The sequence below is a fragment of the Tursiops truncatus genome, chromosome 5, assembly GCF_011762595.2.
Source record: "Tursiops truncatus isolate mTurTru1 chromosome 5, mTurTru1.mat.Y, whole genome shotgun sequence".
NCBI classification, from domain to species: domain Eukaryota; kingdom Metazoa; phylum Chordata; class Mammalia; order Artiodactyla; family Delphinidae; genus Tursiops; species Tursiops truncatus.
This window is the reverse complement of record NC_047038.1, coordinates 47,327,717-47,345,976: the sequence shown is the minus strand read 5'-3', so window position 1 is coordinate 47,345,976 and position 18,260 is coordinate 47,327,717.

Sequence of the window (18,260 nt, the reverse complement as noted above, 5' to 3'; positions counted from 1 at the left end):
TGTGGCCTGGCATCAGCAAAGCCCCCATGCCCTGTGGGTTGCATTTGGGACCGTTCGGAGGGTGGGGAGGGCAAGTAATGATTGGGGATGATTAGTTGGTCTGTAATTTGTACAAAAAGGAACAGAGTTTCTTTAAAGTAATTAAGACAAGCCAATAATACCTCTGATATGTTCTTTAAAATGCTTGGTGACTAACTACATGTAGTTAAGAAAAATTCACAAGCGAAATATGAATCAAAAGACACTGTCTCTTTGCACTCAGATCTGGACCTTGACTCTGAATTATGACTTATTTTTCCAAATCTTCCAAATAATGACTGATCATTGAACTTGGTTTTGGAAACTTCAAAGCCAAAAATTTGACTTTTGTCAGTTTCTTTTTATGATGACATCCCCCTTCCTGAGGCAATAAGCATAAAATACTATAGCTGAAGATATTACTTTTGCAGAAACATTTTTTATTATATTAGTTTATAACCCATTTTGGGATCTTTTATAGGATATTTTTTGTTCCAAGGTGCAAGTCAGGATAATATACCATGTAAAGAGTTTTTCATCCCACTTAGTTCAAATATAGCCTATTAAATTGAAGGCTAGAGATAGACAGGAAAGGAATGGGTTTCTCATATGTCTGTTAGAAAGTAGAAAATTAACCACAATTAAATCAGTTCATTAAGTCCTAGGTAATTAAATCTTGTTCTGCTGATCTTGGGTTAATGATTCTTCTTTCATAAAATCATTTGCAACAGGGCTAAAAGAAATGGAAAGCCTTAGCTTTCTCTACCCTCTGACAGGTGTCCGTGGTGATGATGTCAGGTTATAATGGAAAACCTGTTCACACCACTTCATTCTCTATAACGTCAATGGTTAAGACTATCTGGTACAGTCTTTTGCTGAGGCAATTGTTTTGTTTGTTTGGTTTGGACTTTTGACTTAATTTCTGATCCGTGGCTTGTGGAGGTATCTTTATGTTCTTGCTACTCATGGTGTGGTTCTCAGATCATCATCATCATCATCATCATCATCATCATCATCATCATCTAGGCGCTCGTGAGAAATAAAGAATCTCAGGCCCCACCCCAGGTCTACTGAATCAGACTTTGCATTTCACCAAGATTCCCCAGATGAGGAAATGTACTTTACAGCTTAAAAAGCATTGATTTAGGCATGGGTGAGGGAGAAGCAGAAACTGCCTCTTGATGATTAAAAGTGTTTCCTCTTAAAGTATTATAAAACCCACAACACTGGAGTGAAGGAGAATGGAAATCTTCACTGAGGTACAATGCATAATAATTTTATAGTGATTTAGTCAAATATTACACTGAGGGTAAGAACATATTATGAACATTCAGGCTGTTATGGGTTGAATTTTATCCCGTCAAAATTTATATGTTGAAATACTAACCCCCAGTACCTCAGAATGTGATCATATTTGGAAATAGGGTTGTTGAAGATGTAATTATTTAAGAGGAGGTCAGACTGGAGTAAGGTGGGCCCCTAATCCAATATGTCTGGTGTCCTTATAAAAAGAGGAAATTTGGATACAGATATACACACAAGGAGAACACCACGTGAAGATGAAGGTAGAGACTGGGTGGTTCAGCAGAAGCCAAGAAACACCAAAGATTTCTAGCAAACTACTAGAAGCTAGGAGAGAGGCATGGAACAGATTCTCCCTCAAGGCCTCAGAAAGACCCACCCTGCTGACACCTTGATTTCACACTTAGAGCCTCCAGAGCCATGAGACAATAACTTCCTATTGCTTTGAGCTAGAGAGTTTGTTATGGCAGTCCTCCCAAGCTAATACAAGAGCATAGGAGCATCTTCAGAGCCCTCCAGTTCATCCTATAATGTGTGTATGATTGCCTTCTGCCGAAGAGTTATATTAAACCTGGAAACAAAATATTTCTTTTGGAAAAAACAAATCAATTTGTTGACAAGTATGCCAGTCTCTGCACATATGAACTTAAGTTGGCTTCTATGCAGACTGAGAGTAACACAATTGCTGAAAGATGTTTATATTGACAACATTTTGGAATTATATGTGTATAATTTACCCAGAAGGAGTTGAGACTCTCTTTTTGTTTTGTTAATTTTTTTTTGTACTCTGGTGTTGACCTAATTAAAAATCTGGAGATGTTAAATTTTTTCTTGTATTTTCCTTACTAACATGAGAAAGCAAACACTTGGTGTTGCCCAGAGCTGTCAAGAAAACCCCCAAATAGTTTAGGTATAGAAGACATACTAACAGTTATATTTTGTCTGTGGGACCTGAATTCAGCAAAGATTTTTTTGTTTGTTTGTTTGTTTTTGAGGTACGCGGGCCTCTCACTGTTGTGGCCTCTCTCATTGCGGAGCACAGGCTCCGGACGCGCAGGCTCAGCGGCCATGGCTCACGGGCCCAGCCACTCCGCGGCATGTGGGATCTTCCCGGACGGGGGCACGAACCCGTGTCCCCTGCATCGGCAGGTGGACTCTCAACCACTGCGCCACCAGGGAAGCCGGAACAAAGGAGATTTTTAAAAGAATTTTCAAAAGAGGCAAGATGCGAATAAAATTTATAAGAATGTAAATATAAAAAGTGATTGTAGGCTTGGATCAGAGTGATAACATTTAAAATCAACACAGCAGCAAATAATAATTAAGAAGTCTAAACTTTTCAAAAGTAAACCTTTTACTGAAATAGATTACAGATCATGAAAAAAAAAATGCATGAAAGACAACAGGCTCTTGAGTGAAAATATTATGTGATATAAAAATGTTATTATCCAGACAAAACACACAGAAGGCACAGAATAAATTTTGCTATTTCTTCCTCAAAGCAGACTGTATGATCAAAGTGCACATTTATCTACCCAATAAATAATTGTTGGATTAAGTAACTAATAGTTTCATTGGGAAAGAAAATAAAAACACTGCTCACTTAACTGTAGGGCTGTTTCTTGAATCTGGTTGTAGTTTGAGGGGCCAGAAAAGGCTCTATTTTGTTGGTTGGTTGAAACATGCACCAAAAAGTGGCCTACAGTAGATGCAGTTGAAATGCCAGAACGGCCTTGTTATACTGCAGCAGAAAGTATCCAAAGGCTTAGGGATATTGGAACATTAGAGTGAATTTACCATGGGAGACCTGCTCACCTGGCCTTAAGAGGGTGGTGGAAGCCACTAGGCCAGGTGGAAGGTAGTTTTCTCCATAACTTAGAGAAATAAATTTGTGAGGAGAGCCCAGCATCCTTGAAGAGTTCTGTGGTCACTCTTTGTAGGTCAGAAATTAGAGTGGAAACTGCTGCCACTAAAGTTGGGTCCCTAAATATAATGGGGATAAAATGGAGCTCAGGGTGGCAGAGACTATGTGTCCACATTTAATCACCAAAGATAAGGTGGGTGTGGTTGCCATGTGGACATTAGAGTCAAAGCAGTAATGAGAATAGTCTGACTCACAGAGACCTATGGCACTGGCTGTTGATGATGGTGTTCCTAGCAGAACATATTCTTACAGCTCTGTATAAGTGGAAGTGTCTATAGGTCAAGTGAACAGAAACTTAACTTGAATCACCAGTACCGAGAGAGTAACAGCCCCTCAACAAATTCCCAAGCTTGAGGAAGTTTCCAGACGCAGAACCCCTCGGATGAAAAGGTGGATGAATCCTCTTGCAAAAATCTAAACTGTTAGTCTCTCTCCAAGTCTTCTCCCAAAGAGACCTGTGGCCTTTTACCAGGGTGACTGTAAAAGTCACTGGGGAAAAAGAAATAATCATACTTCTCAAAGAATACTGGATGCTGGCTCTGAACTGAATTGATTCCAGGAGAGCCAAATGTCACTGTGTTCCACCAGGTCAGAGTAAGGGCTTATAGAGGTCAGGTGATCAATGCAGTTTTAGCTCGGATCTGCCCATGGTGGCCCCAATGAATCTCCCAAACCATTATTGGTTATTTCTCCAATATGGGAATGCATGATTAAAATAGACATACTCAGACACTGCCAGAATTTTCACACTCATTCTCTGACCTGTGGAGAGAGGGCTATTATAGTAGAAAAGGCCAAGTAGAAGCCACTAGAACAGCCTCTACCTAGGAAAATAGTAAAGCACAATCAGTACCACATTCCTGGAGGAATGGCAGAGATTAATGCCACCATCGAGGACTTAAATTATGTAGCGGTGATGGTTCTCACCACATCCTCATTCAATTCACCTATGTGGCCTATGCGGAAAACAGATGGATCTTGGAGAAAGTGGGTTATCATATACTTAACCAGGTGGTGATTCCTATTGTCCTATTGTAGTTGCTAGACCAGAAATAGTTTCATTGCTTGAGGACATAAACACATCCCGGGCTTTGCAGCTTTTGATCTGGCAAATGCTCTTTTCTCCACATCTGTCCAGAGGCCTGCCAGAAGCAGTTTGCTTTTAGCTGGCCAAGTCAGCAATACACCTTCACTGTCGTATACCAGGGATATATCAACTGTCCAGCCCTCTGTCATAATTTAGTCTACAAGAACCTTGATCACCTTTCCCTTCCACAAGGTATCACACTGATCTATTACATTGATATCATTATACTGATTGGACCTAATGAACAAAAAGTAGCAAACTACTTTAAGCTTATTGGGAAGGCATTTGCTTGTCAGAGTGCAGGAAATTAACCTAAATAAAATGCACGGGACTCCACGTCTGTGAAATTTCTAGGGATTCAGTAGCATGGGACATGTCGAGATATTCCTTCTAAGGTAAAGGGTAAGTTGTATCTAACCCCTCTTACAACCCCAAAATAGGCACAATGCCCACTGGGCCTCTTTGCATTTTGAAGGCACCTTATTTGTCATTTGCATGTGTTACTCTACACCATTTACTGAGTGAACTGAAAAGCTGCGAGTTTTGAGTGGGGCCCAGAACAAGAGAAGGCTCTGCAACTGGTCCAGGCTGCCTTGTAGGCCATTCTGCTACTTGGGCCACATGATCTCACAGATCCAATGTGCTTGAAGTGTTGGTGCCAAATAAAGATGCTGTTTAGAACCTCTGACCTAAAGCAATCATTTGATTGATGTGAATAATAAGCAGGTTTTAAAACTTTTCCAAATTCTCCCTTATTCTTTATCTTTCCCTCTGCACACTTCACCTGATGCGATGGTTCATCTTGTCTCTCAACTTGGCTGGGCCACAATATCTATGTGTATGGTCAACCAGTATTCTGGGTGTTTCTGTAAAGATGATTTTGGATGAGATTAACATTTATATTAGTGGACTTTGAGTAAAGCAGATTGCTCTCTACAATGTGGGTGGGCCTCATCCAATCAGTTGAAGGCCCCAGTAGAATAGAAGAATGACCTCCTCTGAGCAAGAGGAAATTCTGTGGTCAACAGTCTTTGGACTTGAACTGCAACATGGATCTCTCCAGCCTGCTAGTCCACCCAGCAGATTTTAATCTTGCTAGTCTCCAAAACTGCGTCAGCCAAGTTCTTAAAATAAATATTTCTATATATTAACACATCCTGTGCGTTCTGTCTCTTTGGAGAATAATACAGTAGATTTCTCCATGCTGTGGAGTAAGTTCTAGTTGCCCAACAGAGCAGCTTTGAAAAGCATTACCAAAGATCTGTAAAATAGTTACCCTGTGATCCAAATCTCTAGCTCTCAACTCCACAAACTCAAAAATACTTGCTGTGTGTTGAGAGGCACTGTGTCGAATTTCGTCCCTAGATCCCACATTGGTTTAAAGAAAGAGATCAGTGCTGGAATAAATTGAGTAAGTTCAAAGAACAGAGTGAAGACAAATAACCAAGTTAGCTTCATCAGTGATGTCTATATATTTTCTAATTAACGTCAAATACATTTAGGATGAAACTTCCTTGAATAGCTGTCTTGGCTGAGAAGATAACCAGATAATTGATAAATCTTGGGTTTACTGTTTGCTCCACATAATCTTACCTGACTTGCTATGGTTGAGCTATGAATAGTGGAGTTAAAATAAATTTAAATTTAATGTGTTTATTATACATTAGAACTTTCATTCAAATTTTTTAAAGAATGAAAATATTTTAAAATACTAGATGGTGGGATGAATTGGGAGATTGGGATTGACATATATACACTAATATGTATAAATGGATAACTAATAAGAACCTGCTGTATAAAAAGTAAATAAAATTTAAAAAAATTTTAAATTTAAAAAATAAAATAAAATACTAGATAAAATACCACCAGCATTTATTCATTTCTCTAGTATGCTGCAGGGAAAGGAAGATCCAAAAACGCTGATTAAATTTTAACTTTTAGACACTAGATGGTGCTGACTAACCATCTCTCTCTTTCTCTCTCTCATTTTTTTGCCTTCATAGCCTTCAACCCCAGTTAACGTTTTCTATTGTCAGCTGGCAAACTGAAGAGAGGAAGAAATATAAAGGCTATTTACTGAAAATGTTGAACAAGATAGAGGTTTATTAATGGAGAACCAAACACATATTGTAATTCAGTTGCTGGCAAAATTATTTTCTTTATTGTCATATATCTGTATGGTTAAAAGCAGGAAATAAGACCAGCACTGAAAGGTGGACAAAAAATATGGTCTGGCTAAGTGCAATCAGCATTGACTGGCAGTGGTTATCTTGACCAAATAATGTGGAGGGAAATGACTATAACATAATACATATGCGGAGCAGCTTTGAAAAACTGTTTTTGACCACACATAATAGACCATTTGCCTTTTCATCATTCCTGCACCCAAGAACACTAGTAGGGCTTGCAAATGTTAGAAAAGATTCTTTCTCTGGAGAACTTAACCTGAAAGTAAAGAGAAAAGGTCCCTGTAAGAAATTTTCTTGGAGGCCTAGTATTTGACTTGTATCACTGCTTGGCCCTTTGGATTCTATTTACCACTAGGCTTGTCTAGCCTGTATAAATCATTCAGTGTGGTTTATAATGTTCTTTCAGTGATGGTCTGATTACAAAGTAAAGCTAAGATTAGAAATCAAGTGAGACATGAATAATACTACCTACTAGTTTTTTGTTTTTTTTTTTTTGCGTTACGCGGGCCTCTCACTGCTGTGACCTCTCCCGTTGCGGAGCACAGGCTCCAGACGCGCAGGCTCAGCGGCCATGGCTCACGGGCCTAGCTGCTCCGCGGCATGCGGGATCCTCCCAGACCGGGGCACGAACCCACGTCCCCTGCATCGGCAGGCGGACTCTCAACCACTGCGCCACCAGGGAAGCCCTACCTACTAGTTTTAAAAACATTTTCAGAGGCAAAATTCTGAAGTTAAAATGCTCCAAGATCTTTGATAAGATAAATGGTGAAGATTTGCAGAATATCAATAATGAAGCAATCCAAAGAACATTGTAGGCCTTCCTCCCTGAAAGCCTAGACTAGGGAATATTAAAAATCACAAATGTTGAGCAAGGTATTTTGGGGCCTTAAAAACATGTTGAAGCAACAAGGGAAGAAAGTATTAACGTTCAATAGAGTGCTTCTCCAAAGGGAAAGAGGCAATAAACAAGGTTAAATTTAACAGCATCTGAAGTATTTATCAGTAATTTTAGAGACAGGCTAAGGAAGATCACCTTTAACAACCAAAGCTAGCATAATGGCCCTAATCAGGGCAGCCCCCAGCCCTTCAGCCTTCTTCCTGCTTCCTTTCAGGGCTGGAGTCAATCTATTACCAAGGTTGTTGCTCCAGAATCAAACCCATGTGCCTCCCTCAAATAGAAACCAACTACTCTTAGCAAAGTTTCGGGAGGAAGCTGCAAAGAGAAAAAAACAAGAACATGTTAGAACCAGCTGGGCCCAAGATGGCAGGAGATTCCACTTCCAGTAGACCTTGAGCCTCACTATACACTCATTGTAATACATTAGCATATGCTAAATGACACACCCTCCAGCACCAGGACAGTTGACAAGTGCCATGACAACAACCGGTACAGCCCATACTAGGACTGAAAAAGAGAGCTGCAACTATTCCAGGTCCAAACCATGCCCCAGTACTCAGATAACTCATGAATATTCTTCCCATTCTTTCCAAATCCCTCCCTTTTACTTCTACCCTCCTATATATTTGCTGTCTTCTCTCAAATTGGGTTGAGAAGTTGATTTGCAAACTAGGTTCCAGCTCCTCCATTCTTTGGCCATTGAATAGAGCTCATGCTGTTCCAGTCTCAGTATCGGTTTCCTTATTGGCTGTGTACGTTGGAAAAAGAACCTCCCTGGCTGAGACAGGGGTTCTTGGGATGGGCTAGGACCCTGGCACAGGTCTGGTCGACCAGTTTGGTAACAAATACTCAGGATATCTGGGGAGCCAAACTTTCAAAATATGTTAGGGGACTATAATCCTCCAGGGCACAGCCCCATCCTATTTTTATTTATGAATAAGCATTTCTGAGGCTTCCTTCTCTTCAGAGTGATGAACTCACAGCCCTCTTTGAGGTCACGATGAAGGATATAAGTATATAAACATTGGGTACTGTTCTCCAGATGCCAAGTCTCTCTCCAGGTAGTAATTAGGAAGGAGTTTTACAGAACATTTAGTAATGGTGCCCTGGGAGTCTGAAAGAGTTAATTTCTCTCTTTAGACAAGTACTACCAAAGGGTTACTTCTGGGAGGAAATCTATTTTATTCTGTTCATAAAAGAGACGGAGCTGCAAGCTGAAGTGCGGTGGGGGCAGACGTGCATTGTTAATATCTTTAAAAACAGAAAAGAAGAGGATTCAAGGGACCTCAATAAATCAAAGAAAAGGCCTTTTAAAAATAGTGATAAGCGCCAGATGGCACACATAGAAATCAATACTCTGAGTCCTTTAGGGACTGGTTTAATTGTTTCAGGTCCCATGTAGCATCTGACACAGAGATTTGCACTTAGTGGGTGCCTAGTTAATATTTTCTGAATTAGATTGAATTGGGCACAAGTACACACACACACACACACACACACACACACACACACACACACACACATACACAGGGCTGGTAATCAGAAGAACACAAGCTGAAAAATTTACTAATGCTACAATCTTATCTGGTGTGGACAAGTAATATTTCAGCTATAGTTACTTAATTTCCAGGACATTTGTATTCAATTTTAAACATAACAATTTAAAGCTTGAGTCTGAGATTAAATGAAGTAATTCAGAAAAATAATAATAGCTTTATGTTAAAGGCATCATTGTATTCATTCATTCATTCACTTCATAAACATTTTGTGTTGAGACAGGTAACAGGCTGCCTCTGACTTGGAGAAGTTTACATTAGCACAGTGAATGATTCTCTGAAGCACATCCATGTACAAGGCATTCTCTGAAGCGGGCTAGAGTAGGCTCCAAGGACCTCCAATGTAAAATAATAGCCTTCCTACGCGGGTTCCGTGGCTCTGACTCAACTTCAAACTTCCCTTCCACACCCTCCTGTGTAATGCTGGAGCTGGGCCTCTGCGGACTACATTTTCCCTGCGCCTCCTGGCTCCCTGTTAAAGTCTGCCAATAGAGGGCGCTAGAGAGCAGCAGCGGTAAAGAGGAGACTCGCCCCTTTTGGTTGGTTTGCTGTTCATGTCAGTGTCAGGCCAGCTCAGCAGCTGGTTTCAGTGAACAGACTGCTTCCATATTTTCAGAAGCAGCCTCACCACATCCCTCAGAGACACTGTCCCCTATGAGCCAGTCACCCCCAGCTCCCCCCCAGACTTAATCCCAGCCCCTTAGGCACCAACAGCAGCCAGCGGTCCACCTCCTCAGTGGCCTGGATCCCACCTCCACTGGCCTCTTTTCTAAGTTTCCAGGTTCTAGTCACTCCATCCTGTTCCCTTTGCTCCCCCAGCCCTGGGGGTAGCAGCAGCTTCCTAAAGTCCTATCTCTATGTGACCTCAGTACCCTCTCTTCATTTTTATAGCCTTTGTTGTTCTCCTACACTCTGTCAACCCATTCTCTGTATGACATTTTCGCTGTTAAAATTGCTGGTGTGTTTTCTGTTTTCCTAACCAGACCCAGACTAACATCCTCTTCTGATCATTTGTTAACACCTGATACATTAGTGATCTTCTTATTCGTTGTCCCCTACATTCCATTTGAATATAAGTTCCTTCAGAGAAGAGAATTTGTATTTGCTTTCCCACTGAATCCCCAGCTCTTCTACTTAGTAAGCCCTCAATACACATTTGTTGAATGAACAAATAAATGGATGAAGAATGCTGAATCCATGAATGCATGCGTGAATGAATGAAACAGCGATGGCTATTACCAGTCTACTGCTTTCATCCCCCTACTCTCCACTACCTCATCCCATTCCCATCCCTGTCACTCTCTTACCTTTCCTAGACTAAATTCAGCTTTTACTGCCACCCCCCATGCTAGTTGATCCAGAATAAAACTATCAATATTGGATAATTTAGGTCAGTGTTTCTCAACTGACCTCCCCAAGGGACATGTGGCAGTGTCTGGAGAGGTTTTAGGTCGTCATGACTGGGAGATGCGGGCCTTTTGGCATCTAATGGGTAGAGGCCAGGGATGCTGCTACACATTGAACAAGACAGCCCTCCCCCCAACAAAGAATTATCTGGGCCAAAATCTCATGAATACTGCTATTTAGAAACCCTGGTTTAGCATTAACCTGTTTAGAAGCAAGGGATTCTTCAGATAATCTTTTTAGGCACCTTTTGATATTGTGAATTTATTTCTTCATCTATACAAGGCCAAGTGTTCTCAATGAAAAAAGATACAACTGGCTTGATCATGGTCAAAGACCCAGATTGTTTGTTTGTTTGTTTTTAATGACATCTGGAATTCTGTAGACAGAATATCCAGGTGACTGGCTCTTTGGCTGGACTCTTTTTAGAGCTATAGAGACTGAACCTACGATTAAAAGGGGGTAGTGATGTGATAGCTGGGGAGGGGGGCAGCAGGTTGTTTATGAAAGTGCATAAGAAATGTTTAAAAGAATAGTGTCGGGCTTCCCTGGTGGCGCAGTGGTTGAGAGTCCGCCTGCCGGTGCAGGGGACACGGGTTCGTGCTCCGGTCCGGGAAGATCCCACATGCCGCGGAGCAGCTAGGCCCGTGAGCCATGGCTGCTGAGCCTGTGCGTCTGGAGCCTGTGCTCCGCAACAGGAGAGGTCGCAACAGTGAGAGGCCCGCGTACCGCAAAGAAAAAAAAAAAAAAAAAAAAAGAATAGAGTGTCTTATTTACATTAATTCAAATCCCATAATGATAATAATTATAAAAACCAGCTGTTTTTTCCCAAATGATCCAGAGAGTAGCCATTAACTGGAGACACAGAGTTTAAAAGTGACATAAATCACTTGGGTATTTGCATTTTGAAGGTCATTTCGGATAAACCAGGTGGTTTCCTCCTGGACTTCAATTATCAAAATCTATTTTCTTAAAAAAAAATTGACCCACTTGGGTAATTGCTATTCTGATGAACTCCAACCCTAAGCTTCTTCCTCGACTCCCACAGTTCCCTGAGCAATTTCACTCTATCATCTTAGCTACCAAAATATCCAAGAGGCATATTTCTCTTCTCCATGTATGGCAGTAATCCCATCTAATACATCAAATGGAATACAAAGTACTATGTGACTATCATAAATTTTTCCAGCACAATTCCCAGAGTCATTACTTAGTGTCATCCTCTTTCCAAACTAGACTTACTAACTTTTTAGTAAACACATTTGAGACTTCATCCTTATTTAACATCTTTAAATTATAACTCCATTAATCAGATAATTAAATATGGTCATTAAAAGGACATTTAGTTGGGTTCACATACATGCTGCTACAATTGCAGTTGTTTAAAGCCATTAAAGATAGCATATGCCAGAGAGTACCTGTGAAGCCTGCCAGATAAAATAGAGTTGTCCAGTTAAATATCAGATAAACAACACCTTTTTCCAATATAAGTATGTCCCACGCAATATGTGAGACTTACTTGTACTAAAAATGTTGTGGTTTATATGAAATGCAAGTTTAACTGGGTGTCCTATATTTTAGTTTGCTAATCTGACAATCCTAGTGCTTGTTTGCCAAGGGCTTACATCTCTGTAAGTGCCTGTAATACAGAATTCATTCTAAGTGATATTAGTAAGAATACTTTCTTTTTATGTGATTCATGGACACTTCTTCTAATGAGGGGATACTCATAAATCCATAGGAATGTTTATGTCACTGAAAATAATGCAGTCATAAATTCTAGTTTCAAATTATGGAACCACAATATCCTGAAAACAGGATCTGTGATACCAACCATTTGCAAAGAACATATTTGCTGTTTCCTTTATGCTTGACTGCAACTAAACTCAGTCCTCCTCTCCCTCCTTAATCACAATTCCATGGAGAAAACCCAGTGATTCCCCTTTTGGTTGATGATCAGTGGACATGGCATGTGAAGAAAATAACTCCTTAGCCATGTCACATATGGTCATCGAACAAGACTCAGGCTCAGCTGACCTGATTACCTGAGTTTTCTCCTGATTAATTCTGAATGACATAGAGAAATCAATCATGAAGACAGCCAAAATAATCATCAAGTCAGTTGATTCAGTTATATAAACTTGACCTTAACCTCCTCCTCTCAACCTATGCTCATTTCCAAGAGATTTCAACAGATTTGAGAAAAAAAAAAAGTTATGGAGGTAATGTTTTTCTCAGAACCTGCCATCCGACAAACGATAATTTTAACTGATTCCATTAAACACAATTTACTAGCTTTAGGAATCCTTTTGTTTTACCTTTTCCTTTCCTTTACACTAAGTGAGAACACACACTATAAAATCTTAATCATATAAGACGTCTGCTCTGAATTGAATACTATACACTAGGTAATGCAGCCCCAACTTTTCAACCCAAAATAAAAAGAATTACTTCTGACAATATACTGGTGATTTGTATTAGTGAAAAAAATATATTATTAAAAAAATAAAGTTAAATGGTTTGCCTTCCTAAATCTCAGGGCATGCTGATAATAGAAGGTTCTTCTCTCCTAGGTGAAAATTCTGCCAGTCCTTCCTAATATAGACGTAAATATCTTCTTACTTTAAAATTTCAAAGGTTAAATTCCTAACTACCACATATTCATTAACTACTACATAATGATTGAAAGCCTTTTGTGTAAAAGATATTGTTACAGGACATGAGGTTGTCGACACTAAAATGAGGGGAAAGAAAAGGAAGAAGCCAAGTTTTACTGTAAAAACCAAATGCATCAATAACCATAGTAAGGAAGTTTAAAAGAAAAGCCAAAGGGAAGATTTAAATAATTATATCTAAGAGTCAAAGAAGTCTCCTGGAAGTACTGTATAATGTAAGTTTTGAAGGACAAATATCAGCTTGTCACCTGAACCAAGAGAACAAGTATATACCCATGACAAAGAAAAAAAAAAAAACAGAAAACGAAGACAAAACAAGAAACAGCATCTGCATCATAGAGGAAGTGATGCATTGGGAAAGTCCAGGTATTTTAAGAGGTTTGAGCACCAAGGTGAAGAAAAGAGTAGGAATGAAGCTACAGAAGTGAGAAAGGTGGTGACACTTCCCTTTGAAATGATGGATCATCTAAGAGAATCCAGGGACTGAACTGTCAAAGGGAGCAGATTGACTCATTGGAGTCCATGGAATGGTCCCCAACTGTTGTGAAAGTGAAAGGAGAACTAGAAGCATCTACAGAGAGGAACAAAGAACCCAGAGCATTCCAGGGGGATCAGAAACTTTGAAAGATAGGACGTTTGTTTTGTGACATTGGGACGTCATTCATTCATACACCCACCATTTATTAAGTAGCTGCTATGTGCCAGCACTGGGCTGAGTGTTCAAAGTGGAAGACAATTAAAATGCTTCTCCTATTATTTGTTTCCTGTTGATGCTTTAACAAATTACCACGAACGTTGACTTAAAGCAACATAAATATATTAACTCACAGTTCTGGAGGTTGGAAGTCCATATGTGTCCCATAGGACTATAATCAAGGTGTTGGCAGGCTGCATTTCTCTCTGAAGGCTTGAAGGAAAAATACTTTCTTGCTTTTTCCATCTTCTAGAGGCCAACTGCTTTCCTTGGCTTCTGGTTTCCATATTCATCTTCAAAGCCAACAATGGCCTGTCAGATTTCTCTCATGTTACATCACTTTAAACAGAGAATCCTGCCTCCTTCTTTCATTTTTAAGGACTGCTTAAATTTCACTGGGCCCACCTGAATAATCCAGTAATTTCACTGGGCCCACCTGGATAATCCAGACTCCTCTTTCCATTTCAATGTCAGCTGATTAGCAAATTTAATTTTATCTGCAACCTTAATGCCCCCTTGCAATAAAACATAACATATTCACAGATCCCAGGAATTAGGACGTGAACATCTTTGAATGGGGAGGCATTATTCTGCTTACCACGCTCATCTTGGAAGTTTATGGTCTAGCACCAAAAGACTGTGGTGAGATGTACCACCAACAGAAGCCACAAGGCAGGCTTGGGGAAAGGAAAACACATTTTCCATCACCTGGTCTGTGATCAGGGCAGAATGCAAAGCCCAATCAACTCAAGGTCAAATGAGGTCAAAGCCAAGCACTGACACCTTGTAGATTTACTGGAATTGAGAAGCAGACATTTTGTTTTATTTAGGATATCCCCTGTTGGAGATGGAATAGCCTGGTAAAACTACAGGAGAATATTCATCATTAAATAGAATAGGAATAAAAGACCAAGCAAGTGTGATGATCTTTTCCAGGTGGTATAAACAGTGAACTCTCAGTGGACAATGTTTTCCTGTTGCTAGGCCGACTAGCTGTGGTGGCCGAGTTGTTTATCTTTAAGAAAACATACCTATATCTTTTTTCTTGACAACTACAATATAATCTGTCTGGGAGTTGTTCATCATTTAAGAAAGGGTAAAAAAAGTCCTCTCCCAGAAAGTGTTCGAATCCATGAGCCGAAATGATGATAACATCATGAGAGGCATCATAATTTATCTGGAGCATGTAAATCACCAGGGGCCCCCTCTGAGTATACTCACTAAAATGATGAATAGCTCTGTGAGCTGTAAGATCAACCCTGAGGAATTCACCAGCCAGCATTTGACAGGAGAGCTGCCTCCCAGTCTCTCCCTGTTGGGAAGAAGAAATGACTTAACAGATTTGAAAATCCAGTTTCTTAACCACTTGTTAAAATGTTCAATTTAAGATTTTACCCACAAAGGCAAAGTCTGGAAAGGGGTGAACAATTATCCCAGGACACTGACCAAAATTTAAGATGGTATGGGTATTCCTGGCTTGCCAAACGTTTTTTTTCAACTGATATTATTCTGATATGTCTCAGCTGGCTCTCACTTTGCCAGTGTAACTAGTCTTATAGCCAAAAGATCCTGCATTTTCCAAAACAGGAGGCTTCTAATGTGTTTTCCACTGCCGTTGCTGCCTCTGATGCAAAGTAGAAGTGAAAATGTTGGAAAAAGGGAAATATTGCTTTGTGTGTTAGAAAACCTAACATTTATAGTAAAACATCAATAGATAATAGTATATTGAAGTTTTCACTGTGTTACTCTGTATACATGTAGATGATATAATTCTTTTTAGTTTGGGCAGCTCTTATGGGCTGCATGTTTGTGTCTCTCTAAATTCCTATGTTGAAGCTCTAACCCCCAATGTGATGATATTTGCAGTAGAACCCTTGGGCTATAATTAGGATTAGATGAGGTCATGAGGATGGGGCCCTCATGATGGGATTAGTGCCCTTATAAAAACAGAAAGAAAGAGAAATATCTGTCTCTTTCTCTTAACACAAATGCACAGAGGAATGGCCATGTGAACACACAGCAAGAAGGTGGCTGTCTACAAGCCAGAAAATGAGCCCTCACCATGAACCAGATCTTCTGACACTTTGATCTTGGACTTTCTCAGTTCCAGAAGAGTGAGAAATAAATGTCTGTTGTTTAAGCCACCCAGTCTATGGTATTTTTGTTATAGTAGTCCAAGCTGACCAAGACAGTAATTTAAGAGTAAGAAATATTAATTTTCACATTGCATGTATCATCTGTCAGAGTTCTTTGAATATTGAGAGCACTGAGTATTATTAAAAATAATGAATGATAATGGTGATCATAAGATACATGGTCTGGGTGCTTATTCTGTATCAGGTACCAGGTTAAATACATTACATATTTTATCTCATTTAATTCTTACAGAAACCATGTGTGGTAGGTATTATTATCTATCCACATTATAGCTAAGGAATTAAAGTTTGAAGAATTAAAATTGACTTGTTCAAAGTCTCTCAGCTAGGAAACTGCAGACCTGGGATGTGAACCCTCATGTGCTTGACTCCACAGTGAGAATCTTAATCTGTGCTAACCTAACTGTATTAGTTTCTTAGGGTTTCCATAACAAATTATCTCAAACTAGTAGCTTAAAACAAGAGAAAGTTATTTTGCCACAGTTCTGGAGACTAGAATCAAGGTGTCAGGAGGGCCACACTCCCTCTGAATGCTCTAAGGAAGAATATCTCCTTGCCTCTTTTTACCTTCTGGTGGGTCCCAACAACCCTTGGCTCTCCTTTTCCTGTAGACCGATGAGTCAATCTATGCCTCCATCTTCACATCACCTACTTCCTTGCATCTTTCTGTTTGTCCCCTCCTGTTTACGTAAGGACACCACTCATTGGATTAAAGGCCCACTCTAGTCTAGTATGATCTTATCTTAACTAATTAAGTCTGCAAAGACTCTATTTCTTAATAAGGTTACATTCTGAGGTCTGGGTGGACATGAATTTGGGGGAGAATACTATTCAATCTGCTACACTATTTTTTTCATCTCATCTTCTTCCACTCCCTGACCTGAGCATCCTCCTTTCTTGACAGGACTGTTAGTGATCTTCCTTACTCACTATGCACATTTCTCTTCTTACCCTTTATTCACACTATTATCCCTGCTAAAATTGTGCCTTCTGCTCATTCATACAGACATACCTTCAAGCAGCAGCTTTAAATCTAACCCTATCATGAGATGCTTTTTTCTTATCTATGTCACTTAGTTGGTCCAAATCCTAAGTTGCTTCTAGAGCTTTATGTATCTGATATTTTATTGCTGTTGAAGCCTCACATTGCTATTTAGAATTTCAAGTCTCCACCATGGGCTTGTTTGTTTCTTGGGATCTATGCCTGTTGGACATCACTCCTTGGTGTTTACCCTGTTCCTTAGCATGGTACCCAATTGAGCCAATAGTACATGTACAATGAACATTTGTTGGATGGCTAGATAGAGGGATGGGTGGATGGTTCTTGTGACCTCTCATCAATAGTACACCATCTCCAAGTTGCTTTTCTATTAACAAAGAAGAGTGAGTCATATGCATTAGGTTGGGCCCAGCATGTAATAGGCATTGCAGACATGTGCATTCCCTTCCTTGGTAGGTTCTGGGACTATAAAGAAGAAAACAGCCTGCCAGGATGGAGTGCAAAATTCAAATGTTCTGGTTTAGGTGACCAAGGAAAGAGAGCTGAGTGAGAAAGAACAGTGTCTGAAGAGCCATGCCATGACCTCACTCATATATTTACTGACGATATATCTAATGACAGCCCTTAGTTAGCTGACAGCTTGCTCTCTCCTAAGACAACTCTTCAGAGCTTGTAACTCTTATTTTTAAGAGTCACACAAAAGAACAGGGTCACCTTTATTAAGACAAAACACAAGACTCTATAGCTTTTAGAAAAGTGGGACAAGTTAGGCTATGGTTGTTGAAAAAGCAAGCCCAGGATGTATGCTTTTGCGGAGGGACTCCTTATAGTCACCCTCCATAAGGAGGACCCTGGTCCTTGTATAGAACTCTGGATGTGACATCAGCACAGCTCCTGGCCACGGTTTATCTTTGCAAAAGTAAAGGAGGCTGGCGTTTTCAACACTGTGTTCACTAAATTCTAAGGGATATAAGCAAGACAGAAATTTAAGGGAAAGGGGGAGGGATGAGGAAAGTAGAAAGAAGGTGGGGCAATGAGGAAAAGGAAAGGGAAGAAGAAGGGATAAGTTGCTTAAAAGTTTCTACAACTGCAGCGCACTGCAGGTGGGGCCGCGTGGTAGGTGCCCCACAGGCTTTTGGGATGGGTCTGCCAGAATGCTGGGCTCTGCCATCCCCTCTACCTAGGCTCTGTCCACTGGACCAGGTCTTTTGCAGCCACCTTGCCTTATTTCTCCCTCACAGTTCCCTTTCTGCCCACATCCTGTGCATGCCATCTTTGTTTCTACTCCCTGGGAGTCAAGTACCTGCATCAGCTCAAAATTCCTTCCAACAAGTTCAAAAGGCCACAGGCTCTTTAA